A 17,758-nucleotide genomic window follows, 5' to 3' on the forward strand; every position below is an offset into this window, starting at 1 on the left:
GATTTACACAAAATAAATAAATGACGTCCACGTTCTGCCTAGAAAGTTTCTGCACCAGAAATTCCGTGAGGATCCTATTTATTTTTGCCCGTCTCATAGCAGAGGAGCAGACATCAAGACCAAGAACCCCTTTCGCTACCTTCAATCCCAACCAGAGGGGTCTGGAGGGTCAAGCTCCAGCTCTGGCTAAGCCTTGACAAGTCATACCCCATCTCTGGGCCTCAGTTTCCCATCTGTAAAGTGGGAAGAAGTTGGATTAGGACCTTGTGTGGGTTTTTAATTCCATACTAAATTATCAAACCAACAGGTAGTAATCCTGAATGTGCATGTCGCTCCAGGTCTCCCTCTGGGGAGAGGAGACCCCAACTGGTGCTCCGAGGTCTCTCTGAAAAGCCAAATCGAACACGGCCACCCCAAAAGGTCAACTGCCTGCTTGGGACTATTAGAGGGGAATGGGGCAGAGGAAAGGAGCCATTCCATTCATTCAATGCTTGGATTTGAACTTCTCTCAAGTGCCAGGCCCTGGGACAGGTACCAGGTTACAGGAAGAGGCAGGCAAAGCCTTCCTTCTCAGCCTCTTGTCGGGGACAAAGTCCCACAAAACTAAGAAGTCACAGGTGAGGGGACTTTATAGATGTGACTCCTTATACCAGGGCAGGTCTCTCTGGCAGTTCCCCACCCCTTCCTGATCACCTCTACTTGCCCCTCCTCCCGGGACCCCCACCCCTGTGCCACATGCCACACCAGCACTCCCCCCCTCCTTTACCTGCACTTGCCCCCGGAACGGGAATGGGTGAGCCCCTTGGCAGGCAGGTGCCGGGTCTGCACTCTCTGTACTTGCTAATTTCAACTCACATTAGTGAAAGTCAGTACAGACGCAGGATTTCTGTACAGGAGGCACGGCTGGCGGGTTGGCCTTGACATTGCCTTTCCACAGCAAGAACACAGTTTTGTATTTAGATACCTTGTTCATTAGAGGAGAACATTAAGTATGATGGACGGACGTGATGAAGAGAATAAAACTCTCCAGTGTGGCCACGGGCTGAACTCTCTGAACCTTCAATCTTTCCCTGGGAACTTAAAGGAAGCGCCCAGGACCTCCGTGAAGAGCTGAGCCTGGGCCCTCCCCCCCCCTGGCTGCCAGGCACCTCCCCCTTCCCAGCCACAGATGGGTGCTGCCGCTGACCCACAGGGACATCTGACTGCAGAGGCGACAGACGGGAGAGTCCCGGGGGGGGGCGGAGGGTAAGGAAAAGATCCACTAAATCCCAGCTTCAGTCACCAAAGTGACAGAGGCGGTGACGGAGCGGTTGCACCAGGCCCGACACACGCCTCATGTCCCCGTCCCCCCTCCCCCCTTCCTCGGCTGAATCAGGGACCGCGGATCTCCTAGGAACATCGGAGCAATTCCAGCTGTTCTTCCCCGCGGAGGGCCAGAGAGGCGGGTCCCGGAGGCTGGGAGACCAGGCGAGCGGGGGAGGTGGGCGGAGGCGAAAATGACGCCACTCGCAGCCCTGGCCAGCGCCGGGCGCCACTTGCCCACACGACCCCTGTGGAGCAGGCCGCCTCTTCCGCGCCGCCACAGCGCCAACCCCGGGCCACCTCGCGGTGCGCACCCTACCCAGCGGCGCTGGCGGACACGGGCTCCCCCGCGTAGGCACGCGCCGCGATACACCCGGACCCCCCCCCCCCGCCCCACCGCCGCACACACACCCCACCCTGGCTTCCAGGCGGAATCGGCCCCCGCCCCTCAGATGCAAATCGGTTCAGGGCTCAGTCTGGAAACCAGACACACCCACGCCCCTTTTTCCAGCCTCAGCTCGCAGCTCTCCCTACCAACCTCCTTTCCACACACGCGCGCTCAAACCCTCCTTCCCCAGACACCCCACTCCGAGGACACACCCCACCCCAACACACACACGCGCGCGCGTGCACACACGCGCACTCTCCCGGGCCTCCTCCGGCTCCCACTTCCAGCGCGCCCCAGGGCCCGCGGCGCCCGCTGTGACTCCGGGGTGCCTTTGGGAAGCGATCAAGGTGCTTCCCGGCCAGCTCTCCACCCGTCCCCGAGCCTCAGGATCCCACTCTCCCAGCTGGGGAAAGGAGAGCGGGAACCTGTCTTTTCTTCCTCCTCTTCGCTAATCGAACCCCCCCCCCCACTGGAGCGGCGGCCGCGCCCCAAAGCCCCTTCTTGCGCCCGCGCCGCAGGGTCGCCACGCACTTGGCCGCTCCGGGGCCACAAAGGGCGGTCTAGAAGCTGCAGCAGCACCCATGGGCGATCGACGCCTCCCTGCCCCGCAGGAAGAGGGTGCCGGGCTTACCCACGCTACAAGGAGAAAGGCAAGAGGCGCCGGAGCTCGGCTGGAGGCGCGGCGGCCAAGGGGGCGCGGAGGACAGCGGTGACGATGGGCGTGCGCCCGAGACTCGGAGCTGCGAGCCAGGCGAGGTTTGTTTATGCCCGAGCGGAGAGCGATTTTATAGGCGCCGCGGCCCCGCCCCACGCTCGCCCCGCCCCGCCCCTCCGGAGCCCGCACACCGCGGGGACACACCCCTCTCCGCTCCCTCCTCCCGCGGCGCTCCTCCCGCTCCCGCCAGTGAGCCGGGCCGGGCTGGGCCGGGGCAGAGCGCGCCGGGCGCCCGCCCGAACCGCTGCCTGTTGCGCAAGCCTTTGTAGGGGCGCGGCGGGGAGGGGCCTCCGAGCACGGGCTGCGGTTCGGCTCGGCCGGCGCCTCTCTCGCCCGGAAAGCCAGGCCCTCCGCGTGTGCAGCTGGAGCGTGTGCCCCGGGGGGAGGCGTTTGTGTGCTCGCGCGCGGGCACGTGCACACTCGTGCGTGTGCGTGTGGATTTCCGGTGTGTCTCCGTGTGACCAAACGGCCCCATCTGTGTCTCCGAGTTTCTTCTGCTGAGCCCCGTTGCGCCACGCCCTGACATCCCTTGTGGGCTACTTCCCACTTCCTCCGAGTCTCAAGATCTCAGCTCCGAGCCCCAGTTAACTGCCTTCCCGAGGCTGCCCCCTTGGCTTCCCGGAGACCAGCTCCCCGCTGGGGAAGGGTCCCTCGTGTTGCTTGGCTGAGACCCTCGCTCCCACTGAATCTCATCCATCAGGTTCACTCCATCCGACCTTCTGGGCGCAGCCCCTACCTCTGCCCCTCCCCAGTCCTAAGCCCACCGGCCTTAGTAGTTTCACTGCCCTTGGCCTTCTCCCCTCCCCTGGGAGCCATGGCTGGGAGGGTCCTTACCCCTTCCTCTTCTGCCTCCCAGTACTTGACCCCGAGCACCCTTTCCACGCTTAGCTGTCCTTCTCTGGTACCTCGTTTCTGTTTAAAGACGGTCTCTGTGTTCTCAACCCACACTGCATATTAGAGTCCGCGGAGGGACTTGGGTTTTTTTGTTTTTTGTTTTTTTGAAAGGTGCGTGCCAGGGCCCCATCCTCAACCAGATTAAGCAGAACATTAGGGAGCTCCTCGAGGTAGTTCTAAGGTACAGCCAGGTGAGAACCACTGGGCGGGAAGAGCATCATTTTATAAGTAAAGGAAGACCCTGTCACTGTCCCCAAGCCCCTGTCAGCACTTGTATTTGCAGGCTACGGTCACCTCCCCACCGCCTTTTGTCTTCTGGCTGCTGATAAACCCATTCCCTCCACCTGCCCGTGCTTTGCTTCAGCCAAGGGACCTGGCTCCCTGCACATCCCGTTTGCCTCCACGCACCCTGACATTTACTTATCCTGTTATCCCACAAATATTGCCACTGCAATGAGCCAGGTTCTGTGCTTAGTCAGTGGGAAAAGGACCGAAAAGGCAAAGTTCTCACCCTCAGAGGCATGGCTGAGGGGACCGAGGCTCTGTTTCCCCATCCATACAACAAGAAGGCTACACTGAGCCCATTCAATCGGTACCTGGATCAAGCACCTACTATGTCCAGGCACTGGCTTAGACACTGGCGATACCGTAGTGACCAAAAATTTGCTTCCTCCAAATCCCCCCTGCTCGTTGAAGACCTTCCCAGATCCAGCAGTCTTTTACGCCACTCATGCACATCTGTTTTGCCTTACCCCCTCCGTTTTGGCTTTCAACAAACATTTATCGAGCATCTATAGTTTGTTACCTGCCAAAGATACAGAGTCAAGTTCAAAACTATGGAGGAGGCTGCCTACTCCTTCACTAACACATTAAAACGCTAGTGTGTGGGCTGAAGGAGGGCATTTCGCCAAAAGAAGACATTTCCTGTGCCTTTGAGGAAGTCTTTGGGGACAGAGCCCACAGAGCCACCCAGACCTGCAGCCAGAAGCCCCAGAGTTGTGTACAGGAAACCCCAGCTTTCCAGAAGGCAATGAGCAGAGAACGAATTCAGGGACAGGGGAGGGAAGGTGCCAGAGACAGAGAGGAGAAGAAGTGGAACAGTGGAGTCGGAGGTTGGAGAGCTGAGGCATTCGAAAGCGAGGTCACAAGGAGGTAATTGCAGAGTCCAAATGTGCTTGGAGAAGGTGCCCCTGGACCCCACACTCCCTTTCCCACAGAGCTGACACAGCCAGCTCCCCCAAGGTGGCCACAAGATAGGAAAGCCCGACTTTGGCTCCAGCCCAGATGCACGCGGGATTAAAGATGCCCACCCTACAGAGCACGCCTGAGGATCCAGAGCTGCCCGCACCCCTGCACCCCCCAGCCCGGACCAGCTGAGGCAGCAGAAACCCTTGGAGCCAAATGTGGGTGCAAGTGAGTTGAGCTGTTTAAATTATTTCTTTTTCTCGCTGGTCAGCAATAGAATTAGATTTGCCTTGTAAATGTGTGTGGGCTGTAAATCCATCACAGGATGAGATTAGGGCTTCTGGATGAATGTCCTCTGGAAATTTCTATTTAGCAACACCTTAAATTTATCACAGAATATCTGGACCAGAAGGACTTTCGGGCTCATCGATTCCCCACCCTCTTTTTTCCCCCACCCTCTTTCTTGACATGTGTTGGTACTCAGGGTTGAGAGAGACCCGAGAAAGCTGGAGTTCAGGAGAATGATACCTGCTTCCCATACGTAGGGGCTGTGACACCTGTGCCGTTAGTTACCCCACATCCCTGCACCTCCGTCTCCTCCACCTGCATGTATGAGAGATGCCATCAGAACTTCTCACCACAATTTATAAGCCTGACTCCAGGGCACCGTATTTCCTTCCTGTTAAGATGAGGAAATGTCCCTGAAAAGCCAGCCTCCCCAGCTCCAGTCCCGGACCCCCCTCTCTATTCTCCAGAATCCCCATCTCCCTCTCTTCCGGAACGTTCTAATCAAGGAGGACACATTCCCTGCACTTTGTGACCCATCCTTTCTTTCTTCCCGCTTCCTCCACCGAACTACTCTAACTAGGTGTCAACACACACCCCCCCACATCCTTCTGTCCCCTTCCCTTTATTTTTAAGCATTTATTTATCAAGTTCCTGGCTGAATAATTCTGCAAATGTTGTTGGGGAACAAAAGGATAGCTTTCCCCACCCTCCTTGCCTCACAAGCTCTACACCCCTGGGCAAGTGCTTTGATTTCCTGCCTCAGCCTCCTCATCAAAGGAAAGAAAAAAACAAGACAAAACAAAAATCAACAAACAGAGGCGCCTGGGTGGCTCAATCAGTTAAGCATCTGACTCTTGATTTCGGCTCAGGTCATGATCTCAGAATCCTGCAATCAAGCCTGACCAAGTCAGGCTGGGCGCTGAGCGTGGAGCCTGCTTAATACTCTCCCGCCCCCCCCCCCCGCCCCTCCTCTGCTCACTCTCACTCTTTCTCTAAAAACATAAAATATGATAAAGTAACAAAAAACAAAACAAACAAACAAAAACACAGAAAACACAAACCACATTATAATAGAGTATAATAGAGTTAACTCCTAGGGTCACTGTGAGAAATATATGAGTTAATATATGAGTTAATATATGAAGTGAAATAATGAGTTAATATATGAGTTAATACATGTAAAGTGCCTGAACGGTGCCTGGCACGTAAAAAGCTCTTGATGAACTATTAGCAGACTTCATCATCGCCACCATCGTTGCTGGCATCTTGCATGGTGCCTGATTCATACAGAAATCCAGTAAATATTGAGCAAATAAGCGAGTGGACGCAAGTCCTTCTCTCTGAATTCTATTTTGTGCAGCCAGGCTTGGGCTTGTCAGGAGGGGAAGGGATCTGTCTACTTGCTTTCTGAGCCCACGCGTGGACCTCTGGAAATTCTCCCAGCGCTCTGGAGCCGCTCTGCCTCGTAGCATCTCACTGTGGGCAATGGGAAAAACGGCAAAGGAGAGAATTTTCCAGCGAGGCTAGATGTTAACCTCTGCTCGGGGCACAAAATGATCCTTTGCTTTGAGCATAAACAAAGAGGTATACAAGGTTGAGCCCATGGAAAATCAGTTTCTCTTCACTCCTGGTTTGTTTTTGTTTTTAATTTTGTTTATTTTTATTTTTATTTTTTTTTAGTGTTTATTTATGTTTGAGAGAGAGAGAGAGAGTGCAAGCTGGGGAGGAGCAGAGAGAGACGGAGACATAGGATTCGAAGCAGGCTCCAGGCTCTGAGCTGTCAGCACAGAGCCCGATGGGGGGCTCAAACTCACAAACTGCCAGATCATGATCTGAGCCAAAGTCAGACGCTTAACCGACTGAGCCACCCAGGCGCCCCATCTTCACTTCTGGTTTGTAAGAGTTTGTCAGAGCTGCTGTAATGAATTACCACAAACTGGGTGGCTTAACCCAGCCAAAATGTTTTTTTTTTTTTAATGTTTTATTTATTTTTGAGAGAGAGAGAGAGAGAGAGACATCATGAGCAGAGGAGGGTCAGAGAGAGAGGGAGACATAGAATCGGAAACAGGATCCAGGCTCTGAGTTGTCAGCACAGAGCCCGACACAGGGCTCGAACCCACGAACCGTGAGATCATGACCCGAGCCAAAGTCGGACGCTTAACTGACTGAGCCACGCAGGCGCCCCCGAAATGTATTATCTCATAGCTCTAGAGGCCTGAATGAAGTGCAAAAACAGGGTGTCGGGAGGGCCATGATGCCTCCTTGCTCGTGGTGTTCCAAGCTCCTGGTGCTGCTGGCGCTCCTTGATGGCTCTTGGCTCGCGGCCACGTCCCTCCTATCCCTGCCTCTGTCATGACATGGCCTTCTCTGGGTGTCTCTGTCTCTAGCTCCTCTCTTCTTATAAGGGCACCAGTGAGACTGACTTAAGGGCCCACCCTAATGTGATATGACCTCATCTTACCCTAACTAATCACATCTGCGAAGACCTCATTTCTCAATAAGGTCACATTCTGAGGTCCTCAGTGGAAATGAATGTCGGGGGGACGGGATTCAAGCCAGGACACGGTCAGTGTGTATTTATACTTGCAGCGTATTTGCAGAAGGACCCACTTACTGGCCTGCTCCGGGCAGGCCTGAGGACGCTGCCCTCGGAGGGGCTCCCGGGGCTCCCGACCCCCTTACCACCCGCTGCCCTGATGTCATCGGCCCGCTCCCATTCACTTTGGCCGCTGCTTGGCTTCCTCTTGGGCAACCTAATCACAGGTCCTGCCTAATTAAACCTTCCACCGCTCCTGCTGAGGGCCGTGTCGCCACCCACCCCCTCCCGGAGTGGCCGTAAGGTGCCCCTACACACGCCCGGACTTTCCTTTCCCTCCCCCAGGCACTAGGTTACTCACCACTTCCCCTCATATCCTCACCTCTGCACCTCGGCCCACAATGTTTCACCTTCCAGAAAACCCCCGACACCCTCCCCTATGCAGATTCCATTCACGGGGGGGGGGGGCGCTATGGTTGCTCTCCACCGCCCCCCTTCCCCATTTCACCTCTCCTACCCCCTGCCCCGCCTTTCCCTGAAGTTGGGCACACGGTGTGCCTCTCACTGTCAATGGAGGGGGAACAGAAGTGACCTGTGTCACTTTAGATGGGAAGGTTAATAGCCAGTGGGGGAGTCACCGTGTGCTCCTGCCTCGGCCCCAAGCGATACCCCAGACAGTGTAGGCGCCTTCCCCTGGGGCTTGGCATGAAGAAGCATGGAGCAGAGCCCCCAGCTGGCCCCAAGGAGGTATGTGACACGGGGAAGAAATAAACTGCCAGGCGCCTGGGTGGCTCAGTGGGTTGAGTGTCCAGGTTCGGCGCAGGTCATGATATCGTGGTTTGTGGGTTCAAACCCCACATCGGGCGCTGTGCCGACAGTGAGGAGCCCGCTCAGGATTCTCTCTGTCTCTCTGTCTCTCTCTCTCTGCCACTCCACCACTTGTGCTCTGTCTCTCTCAAAAATAAGCATTAAAAAAAAAAAAAAAAGAAGAAGAAGAAAAGGAAAAGAAAGACCTTGCCACGAGTATTTTGTGCTGACCTATCACTGCTGAGCCCCCACAGCCCCTCCGGACTGGAGGGCTGTCCTCCAAGGCCACAGCCACAGTTAGGTTCCTCCAGGTGGCCTCTCTCACGCTTCTCCAACCAGTTCATTTTCCAAATTCAATACATAGTTGTCAAGCACTCACAAGCCATTCAGGCCCAGTGAGAGCAGGAACAAAGGAATGAATAGGAGGATGGCTTGCCCTTGGCCTTGTAAGTGTCCTTAAGAATAGAAAGCCACAGGGGCGCCTGGGGGGCTCAGGCAGTTAAGTGACTTCGCCTCAGGTCATGATCTCCCCATTCAAGAGTTCTAGCCCCATATGGGTTCTGTGCTGGCAGCTCGGAGCCTGGAGCCTGCTTCAGATTCCCTGTCTCCCTTGCTCTCTGCCCCTCCCCGGCTTGCTCCTACACTCTCTCTCTCTCTCTCTCTCTCTCTAAAAAATAAATAAACATTAAAAAAAAAATTTTTTTTTTAATAGAGAGTCTCAGAAGACTCCGTGACCAAGAGTCTAACCTACTCTGAAAGGTCTGGAAAAGCCTTTCTGAAAAAAGGATATGTGAAGCAGGCAGCCCTTTGATGAGGCATGGGTGACCATGACCTTGTCACTTTCTGATCCCCAGAGATTGCATGTTTCCCTTTCTTTTTGTTAGTTAGAATTCTTTTTTTTAAGTCTTTTTTAAAAGTTTTATGTATTTTTGAGAGAGAGAGACCAAACAGGGGAGGAGCAGAGAGACAGGGAGAGAGAGAGAGAATCCTAAGCAGGCTCTGCACTGTCAGTTCAGAGCCCGATGTGGGGCTCGAATTCAGGAACCCACGAGATCATAATCTGATCAGAGATCAAGAGTCGGACGCTTAACTGACTGAGCCGCCCAGGCGCCTCTGTGAGTTAGAATTCTTTAGTGTGTATGTGGCATAAATGGTTTCAAATGGCTTAAGCAACAAAAGGAAGGGCATATCTCTGGGCTCACGTAGCAGTGAAGCCCGCAGGAGGCTGGCTTCAGGCACGGCTTGAACCAGAGCCTGCTGCCACCAGGCCCCTGCGTCTCCAGCTCTCAGTATCTCGCAGATAAGTTTTCCTCCAAGTTGGCTTTGTTGGAAGGCAGGTCCTTCCTAGATTCCATCAGAAGGTTATCAGGTAGATGTAGGTCAGTTAGCGAGAGAATTCCTTATCTCTAAGGAGGACAGAGCCCTGGGAAATTTTCCTCATTTTCTCTGAGAGGCCACGGGAGCTTTGAGGAGCCTGAATGCATGCTTGGCAGTCGCTCCTCTGAAAACTGCTGGCCCTTAGCTCTCCACCCACCTTCCTGACCTGACCATCTACCTTCACTGCCACTGATAGCAACAACTGCCCCTTCTGGTCAAACCTGCTTGCTTGCTCGATCCGGGTACCTTCACGCCCCTGTGACCCTGCTTGCACACCCGCAGGGACAACAGCTCCTCTAGCTTGGGAACACGCAGACTTGCACAGGGTCGGCAGGACTTGACTTGAGCCATGTTTGCTGACTGAATGTAAGAAAGGAGCGAGGAACGGGACTTGAACCTTATGTGCAGACGTCCAGGTTTTTTACACTCCTCCTTCACACTTTCAAAACATTACTCTGCTTCCTTCCCCCCCCCCCCACCTCAACGCCTGCCCCAAGGCTCCATTTCCCTTATCCTTAGAGTTGCTCACTGATGCTCTGAGCAGACGCTCCTCTTTGAGAAGCTAAGCCTGAGCCTAAGTCTCCGTCCCCGCTGGCTCCCAACGGCTGGTCCCCTTCTGCCATCACCTGGGGACTGAATCAAGAAAAGGCAAAAAGATTTCGTAGTAACCATGAGATTTCCTTGCTGACCCGATTCCAGAAGGGGCGTCACGTGACTCTGCCTTTCTCGTGTGAAACTAACGCTCGGTCAACTCCCCTCTGCCGGACCGATGGTGAATTCCATCCTGGTCAATACATTATCCTGCCTGATGTTATTATCATCAGGAAGGCAACTCTACTGCCTTTTTCTTTTCTTTCCCCTTGCAGGGCTTTCCGAAGCTCCACTGAAATGACTCTCAGCTCCCCCCCCCGCCCCCCCCAGGGGCCTCCTACGCTCACCTCGGCGTCGACCCTGATTCCGCGGGCCCGTTTGTGCTCCTTCTTTCCGGACGGAAACTGAAATTGTCATCCCACCGAGGCGTTCTACAATATGTGCCTTTGACCTCCTCCGGGATCAAATTCAAGAGGAGTCTCTGCAATCTACACCCACTCCTGGGAGCACAGGGGAAGCCTTCACCCTACAAACCACGAGGGATCAGATGATCGATCCGCGTATGGACAGGGGAAGGGCGGGCTGAAGCAAGAGAAGTTAGGATTGTTTTCAAGGTTCAAGAAGACCAAGGCCGAGGTGCCCTATTCCTAAGCAAAGAAGGGAGGAATGCGGAGGGGAAGCCAATATGCCCTTACACAATCTGGGGAGGGGCAGAGTTCACTCAGAGTGGACAGGTTTGTTCTTAATACTCTTTCTTATAAGGTTGGAGAGCATGGGACCTTTCAGAGAGAATTCCCCCCTCCCCGAGCCTGTCCTGTGGGCAATGTGGGTACCCATTTCACAGATGAGGAAGCTGAGACCCAGATCTGACTGATGGCCCAAAGCAATCCGTCCTGGCCCAGGCCTGGGAAGGTGGTAGTCCCAGTGGCTGCCAGACTACATCATTGCTGGACAGAGAGCTAGCAACATGAGCAGACTGTCCCTGAGGAGGAGGAAGCAGAGTCAAGGAGGGTCAGGAGAAGACAAAAGGTGACTGTCCCGCCAGCCAGGTGAAGCTGGAGACAGAGCCCCCAGAGCCACACCTGGGGCCGAGGGGCATTCAGTAGACCACACTTTAATCCTGAGCATATCGTAAACTAGGAAATGCTACCGAAATGGTTGCTACCATCACAACAACAAAAAATTCAAAAATAACTGTTCCATGTGGAGCTATTAGAAAATTCAGATAAGCACGGGGCGCCTGCGTGGCTCAGTCAGTTAAGCGTCCGACTTCAGCTTCAGTCATGATCTCACGGTTCGTGGGTTCAAACTCTGTGTCGGGCTCTGTGCTGACAGCCAGCTCAGAGCCTGGAGCCTGTTTCAGATTCTGTACCTCCCTCTCTCTCTAACCCTCCCCTGCTCACGCTGTCTCTTTCTCTCAGAAATTAAAAAAATTAAAAAGCATTAAAATTTTTTTTAAACTTAAAAAAAAGAAAATTCAGATAAGCATGGTATGCCTGGGTCGCTCAGTTAGCTGAGCATTGACTCTTGATTTCATCTCAGGTCAAGATCCCAGGGTAGTGGGATCGAGCCCCGTGTCAGGCTCTGCGCTGAGCATGAAGCCTGCTGAAGATTCTCTCTTTTCTCCTCTGCCCCTCTTCTTCACTCATGTTCTCTCTCTCTCAAAAAAGCAGTCAGATAGGTACTAAATACATACAACAAACAACAGGAATCACCAAGAAAATGAAAATAACCCAACACTCAGTAATAATCTCTAGTACTATTTTGGTGCCTCTTACTCCAGAAATTTCTCTACGGGTATGTAGGTTCGCAGGTATGGGTAAATATATATTAAAAATTTATGATAGCATTTAATTGTAAGTAGGTACTTTGATGACAGCCTGTAAAAATAACTATTGACTTTGTTAAAACCTGCCTTTCTCACACAACCAGATATGATGATCGTCTTTGCATCTGAAAAAAAAAAATCTGCCCACACATTTGTTTTTTACTTTCTTATCATAAAATACAGCCTGTATGAAACAGAAAATGCATCAGATGTTAAGTGTGCACTCTAGTGAGATCGTTATAAAGTGAACGTCCAAGAATATTTAGCACCCACCTGGGCCGAGATAGGGGACACGACCCCATGGAAACTCCCACTGCCATCCCCAGCATCCACCAGGCAAGGAGGCTGTTCCCAATAACATACAATATGTATCCCCTTGCATGGATGGACAAGGCCTCTTATAATAGTTCTCATAAGCATAGCTCATACCTACTTAGCACAAAGGTACAGGGGGCTGTTGGGAACCATTTGCGTGTAATAACATCAACCTCCACCCCATCTCCAAGACGTAGGGTGCTATTTTTACCATCCCTACTTTATAAATGGAAAATGCCAAGGCAGGAAACATATGAAGTAACTTGCCCAAGACACCCAGCGAGTAAGGGGTAGGGCTAGAAACCGAATCTGGGCTGTCTAGCTCCCGAGTATGCTCTTCGCCACCATGTCTGGCTGGCCCCCAAGCCCACATTCTTCTCCTCAACCACCAGGGACCTTCCAAAGCCAAGGGGCTCTGCGAACATTTTTATGGGATGTCGGCGGGGAGATGTTTGGAGCCAACGCCCCAGCAGTGGCCACAGACACCCAGAGAGAAAGCACCTGGCTCAGCGTCCGTCCTGTGGCTCTGAATCCAACCTCGCTGCTAGCAAATCTCCTCTGCTAAAAGGGAGAAGGGCTCCCTGATGAGCTCACCTCCTTCCAGGGGAACCCCTCCCCCGCCACCAGGGCCAGAGAGGCTGCTCTCTGAAGTGGTGATAATGGGTTTAATCATTAGGTGAGTGACCACGGGAGGCTTCCTGTGGCTGATTATTAATAGAAGCTCAGGAAAGTGTGCGTGTTCAGCAACAGGCTAGCATCTTGGGTGCCAGACCAGCTTGGTCTCTTGGTTTCTGGAGTCACCTGCGTGATTCAGGTTCTAGGCTGCTTACCTTGACTCACCGATGCCCTGGCCGAGAGCTTGGCTTCTCGCCACTGGGGCACCCCACGCCCAAGGCAAACTGCTGTCTCACTTCCCTCCTTGCTTCTCATTGACATCATCTTTCTCCAGGCTGTCTGCAGGAACTGAAGCTTCTAGTCCAGGAGACCTGGCTTTAGATCCTGGGAGACCTTGGCTAGACTGGCTAACCTCTTCCTTAGAAGCTCACCTTGAGATGGGCGTGGCATCCGAGTCTTGGGGGGCTGGCAGATGGTCACCCAGCAGACACGCAGTGACCCACTAGTCACACTGAGGCTGCAGCAAGGTGTGCTGGCTGCTGGAGGGCTTAGCTGCCTCTATCCCTTTTCACCTGCTGTTCCCTTGGACGCGCATATCTTTTCCTGGCCTCTCACCCTTTACTCCACTGTGGGGTGTGATAGTTGTATGAAGAGGTATGATTTATGGCAATATTAACTAGTGGGATTCTTCTCTTTATTTTTTCGGCAGGGCTCTAGGGAAGACCCTTGGCCCCTTTGAGCCCTCTCAATCCCGCCGTAAGCTGACTGGGCTCAAAGCAAGACACGGACCTTGCTGGCGTTTGTTTCGGGAATGGCTGAACCAGGAAAGGTTTTGTCCCAAGAATACGGGAAGGGAAGGGAGGAGCTGGAAGGTGGAAAAGGAAGACCCCCGTGCCGGGGGTGGAGGCAGGGTCTAGGACCCTTGACCCTGTGCCCTGAGGAAGAAGAAGGGCTGCGGTATCCTCACCCACCTGGTGAGGGTCCTGGTACCCAGGCAGCACCCTTGCCTGGGAGAAAACCTGGGCTCCCCCACACCTGACCGCTCCCTAACACAACCCTGCAAACTCTGCATGGCCCTTGGTGTGGGGGAGCTGGGGACCCCACTCTTGACTGACACGGAATTTCCCACAGGGCTGGCTGTAGGTCTGGTTTAATCTGATGTAAAGAAAATAAAGACACGGGTATTTTTTGGGTACCTGAGCCTGTGGCCAGAGGTCCCAACACCTGCAAAGGGCCTCCCCCCCCCCCCACATCCCTGCGTGAGACGGAGCACCGCTGCACAAAGCGGTCCTGGAGAGAGCATGCTCTGTGGTCAAATGTGTCAGGAAATAGAGTGGAAGCAGGTCGGGGTGGGGGGGCAGCTTCCTGGAGCCTGGACCTGCACTCACGCCATAGGCAGTAGCCGCAGCGGCTCTCGGTAAATTAATTCCAATGAAATGAAATTTAAAATTTACCATATTGCAAGTATTTGATAGCCCCGTGTGCCCCGTGGCCACTGTCCTAGCCAGCACAGTTCCACCGCAGCAGAAAGTTCTAGTGGGCAGGGCCCCTGAGCCCAGGATGGTTCCGCAGGGAGCATGGGGACAAACTTTGTCCACTCTGACAGTTTTCAGGGACAGCTCTAATGATTTCCAATATTCCAGTTCATGGGGATTTCGTGGCCACTTTGTTCTTTGAGGTCTTCCAGAAGGCTCTTTTGAGGTGAAGTTTCTACCACTGTGGCCCCCTGAGGAAGGACGTAGAATATCATGCCGAAGCCTCATTTTTTTTGTGTGTCTCAGTCAGTAGAACTAGCAACTCTTCGTCTTGGGGTCATAAGTTCGAGCCCCACCTTGGGCATAGAGATTACTTAGTAATAAAAGTAAATTAAAAAAAAAAGAGAAGCCTCATTTTCTTTTTCTAGTGTTTATTTATTTTTGAGAGAGAGAGAGAGCAGGGGAAGAGCAGAGAGAGAGGGAGACACAGAATCTGAAGCAGGCTCCAGGCTCTGAGCTGTCAGCACGGAGCCCGACGTGGGGCTCGAACCCACGAACCGGGAGATCATGACCTGAGCCAAAGTCAGACGCTCAACCAACTGAGCCACCCAGGCGCCCCGAGAAGCCTCATTTTCTATTGCCATTTTATCTCTTCTCTTTGGGTGCTATCCAGCTCTTTGAGAAAAACCTGGTCACCGGTACATCCCCAGCCGGCACACAGTCGGTGCCTAATACATGTTGACAAGATGGATGGATGGATATGTTGCCAGCAGGCAGACCGGCTTGAGGTGGCTGACTTTGATCTCCCACGTGACGGGTTTTAAACCTCATTGTTTCCAGGAAATCTTTGCTGATTACCACCTCCAACTCTGGGCAGAATCCTATGTGTTTGAGAGCCAGAGACCTCTCTGCAGTGATCCCAGATGTCTCCATTGCTTTCTTAGGTCCACAGAACAGGCTAGGGGTCAGTTACAGCTAGCAGAGCCGAGAGATCATTGACCAGAAGAGGGGGAGGGGAGGGGAGGGGAGGGCCAGGGGAGGGGAGGCTGTCACTCCATAGACAAAAGAGGAGGAGAAAGGCGTGGGGAATCTGGGGTAGACAAGCCCTTCTGTGTGCACAGCCCGGGTGCAGCTATCTCCCAGGCCGGCCAGAGCCGCACCTCACTGTTCCTCTGACGCCTCCACCCTGCCCGTGCTTGCCTGCGTGCTCGGTCACGTCTTCCTCGTCCGCTGCGTCCCCCACGCACCCTGCGTCAGCCTCCCAAGTTGTGCAGGTAAGCCTCTGGCCAGGGTCCAGGTGCCGGCCCCTGCTGGGCGGGGGCGACGGTGCCTGCCACTGCCCCTCCTGCCCACAGAGAATGGAAGCCTGTATTTTCACACTTGGGCACGCACTTTGTCTTTGAGCGTTTTTCGCTAAATGTTAGAGGTATCAACTGCCCACATGACTCTATGCCACTGTAACCTTCTTCCAAGAAGCAATGCTTCTAAACGGCATTGCTTGATGGATCCAGGATTCATTCATTCATTCACCCACTTGCCTAACAATATTTCGTACTAGGCGCAAAGGGTCCCGCTGTTTACTGAATGCTGAAGGTCCAGGAGCGAATGAGGAAACTCTGCCCATGACCTCTGGTCGGGCAGGTGGACAGGTAGTAATCATCGTGATTATAGCTCACACTTCCTGTGCGCTAATTCTGTGCAGGTCGTGTTCTAAGTGCTTTTTTCTATATTTGAAGCCTCTGAACATTCTTATGTGGGAGATACTTTTGTAATTCCTCTTTTATAAATGAGGAAAACGGACCCAGAGAATTTTCTTTAATGTTTGCTTTTAGTTTTGAGAGAGCGCAAGCGCGAGAGGGGTGGAGAGAGGGGGGACGGAGGATCCCAAGCAGACTCTGGGCTGATGGCAGCCAGTGCGGCGCGGGGCTCGACCTCACAAACTGGGAGATTGTGACCTGGGCTGAAGTCAGATGCTCAACCGACTGAGCCACCCAGGTGCCCCTGGGCGCAGAAAATTTAAGCGAAAAAAATGTCACACAGCTTGTGTGAGTCTGCTAGGGCTGCCTCACAAAGCACCACAGACTGGGGGCTTAACCCACAGGGGTACAGTTCTTCACAGTTCCGGAAGCTGGAAGTCCCAGATCAAGGTATCAGCAGGGTTGGTTGCTTCTGCCGTCACTTTCCTTGGCTTGCAGACGCCACCTTCTCCCGGTGTCCTCACATGGTCTCCGCCCTCCCCGCCACGTGTGTCTCTGTCCTAATCTCTTATAAGGACAGTCACAGTGGATTAGGGCCCCGCCCTAATGACCTCATTTTAACTTAATTAGCTCTTGAAAGCCCCTGTCTCCAAACAGCCAATTTTGAGGTCCTGGGGGTTAGGACTTCAACATATGAATTTGAGGGGGACACAGAGGCAGAGCCGGGATTTGAACCCAGGCTGGTGGCTCCGGGAGGCTGCATGTCACAGAGACGTGCCACAACAGATGACAGAGCCAAGGCTGTGGATTCCCGGAACAGGGGACACCAGGAAGGAGGGGGTGACAGGGAGTGACAGTTGGTATCTCCCAAGCCCAGCCCCGCCTCACAGCTCTCTGAGCCTTAGGAACCGTACACCCCCCTGGGGGCTCTCCAGTTCCAAAAAGACCTCCTTATCTGGCCGGGAGCCCCCCCACTCCTGGAGCAGAGCAAGAGACTTGCGAACAGAAGAAAAGATTCTCCCTGCCCCCCCCCCCCCCCCCCCCCCCCCCGCACCTTGCTGGGTCTTTTCCCCACGATCCATCCAACTCAGACAATAACCTTGTAAGTTAATGACTGTTGTCTCCAAGAGGAGAACATGGAGGCCAAGTTCTTTGTGATGCCCCTTTCCCCCTACCCCTTGGACACATCTTGTCAGAGAATATTGTAACTGTGGGATCCTCGTCAGTTATGGGCTCCGACAATTCTGTAGATAAATACACTGAGGCTCAGAGAAGGGACTTGGTTTACTGAAGTCACAAAACATATTCGAATTAGAACAAGGGTACCCAGCTGGAGTGTGAGTCTATGGGGGTAGGGATTGTGTCTGTCTTTGTCACCCTGAATCCCCATCCTGGAAAACCAGATGAGCACAAAGTAGACCTTTCCTACATATTTGTTTGAAGAATGAATGAGTGAATGAATGAATGAACAATGAATAAATTAATGCCCAGCCCAAGCCCTTGTTTTAGCCCCAAATCACCCAAGAAAGAAGAGATTCTACTCATTTTCCTCTGTTCTCTCCATTATAGAACACCAGATTTTAACACAAAACCAGCCCAGATGAATATATTTTCTGGTTTCCCTTGTATGTGACTAAGTTTTGGGCAATAATATTAAGTTCGAAGTAGCAGTAGTTGAACTCTAAGAAATATGCTTAAAGGGAGGAAGGATGCACAAATAAATTTACTTCCTTTTTAATGATGGC

At 53.2% G+C, this 17,758-nt stretch overlaps 1 protein-coding gene and 1 non-coding gene across 2 annotated transcripts in view; both read right to left on the reverse strand.

Annotated features, from left to right (window-relative positions):
- NDRG1 (N-myc downstream regulated 1) overlaps positions 1-2,445 on the reverse strand; it is a 56,230-nt gene extending 53,785 nt beyond the window's left edge. The window contains exon 1 of the mRNA XM_039240191.1: positions 2,322-2,445. The gene's annotated coding sequence lies outside the window, so the exon portion shown is untranslated. The remainder of the gene's footprint in view (positions 1-2,321) is intronic.
- Positions 2,446-14,845: 12,400 nt separating this feature from the next.
- On the reverse strand, positions 14,846-14,930 carry TRNAQ-UUG. The gene has a single exon. It is a non-coding gene; the product is annotated as a tRNA-Gln (tRNA).
- Positions 14,931-17,758: the final 2,828 nt, after the last annotated feature.

This window comes from Hyaena hyaena, unplaced genomic scaffold (genome assembly GCF_003009895.1).
Source record: "Hyaena hyaena isolate Hyena2069 unplaced genomic scaffold, ASM300989v1 scaffold_169, whole genome shotgun sequence".
Lineage (NCBI taxonomy): Eukaryota > Metazoa > Chordata > Mammalia > Carnivora > Hyaenidae > Hyaena > Hyaena hyaena.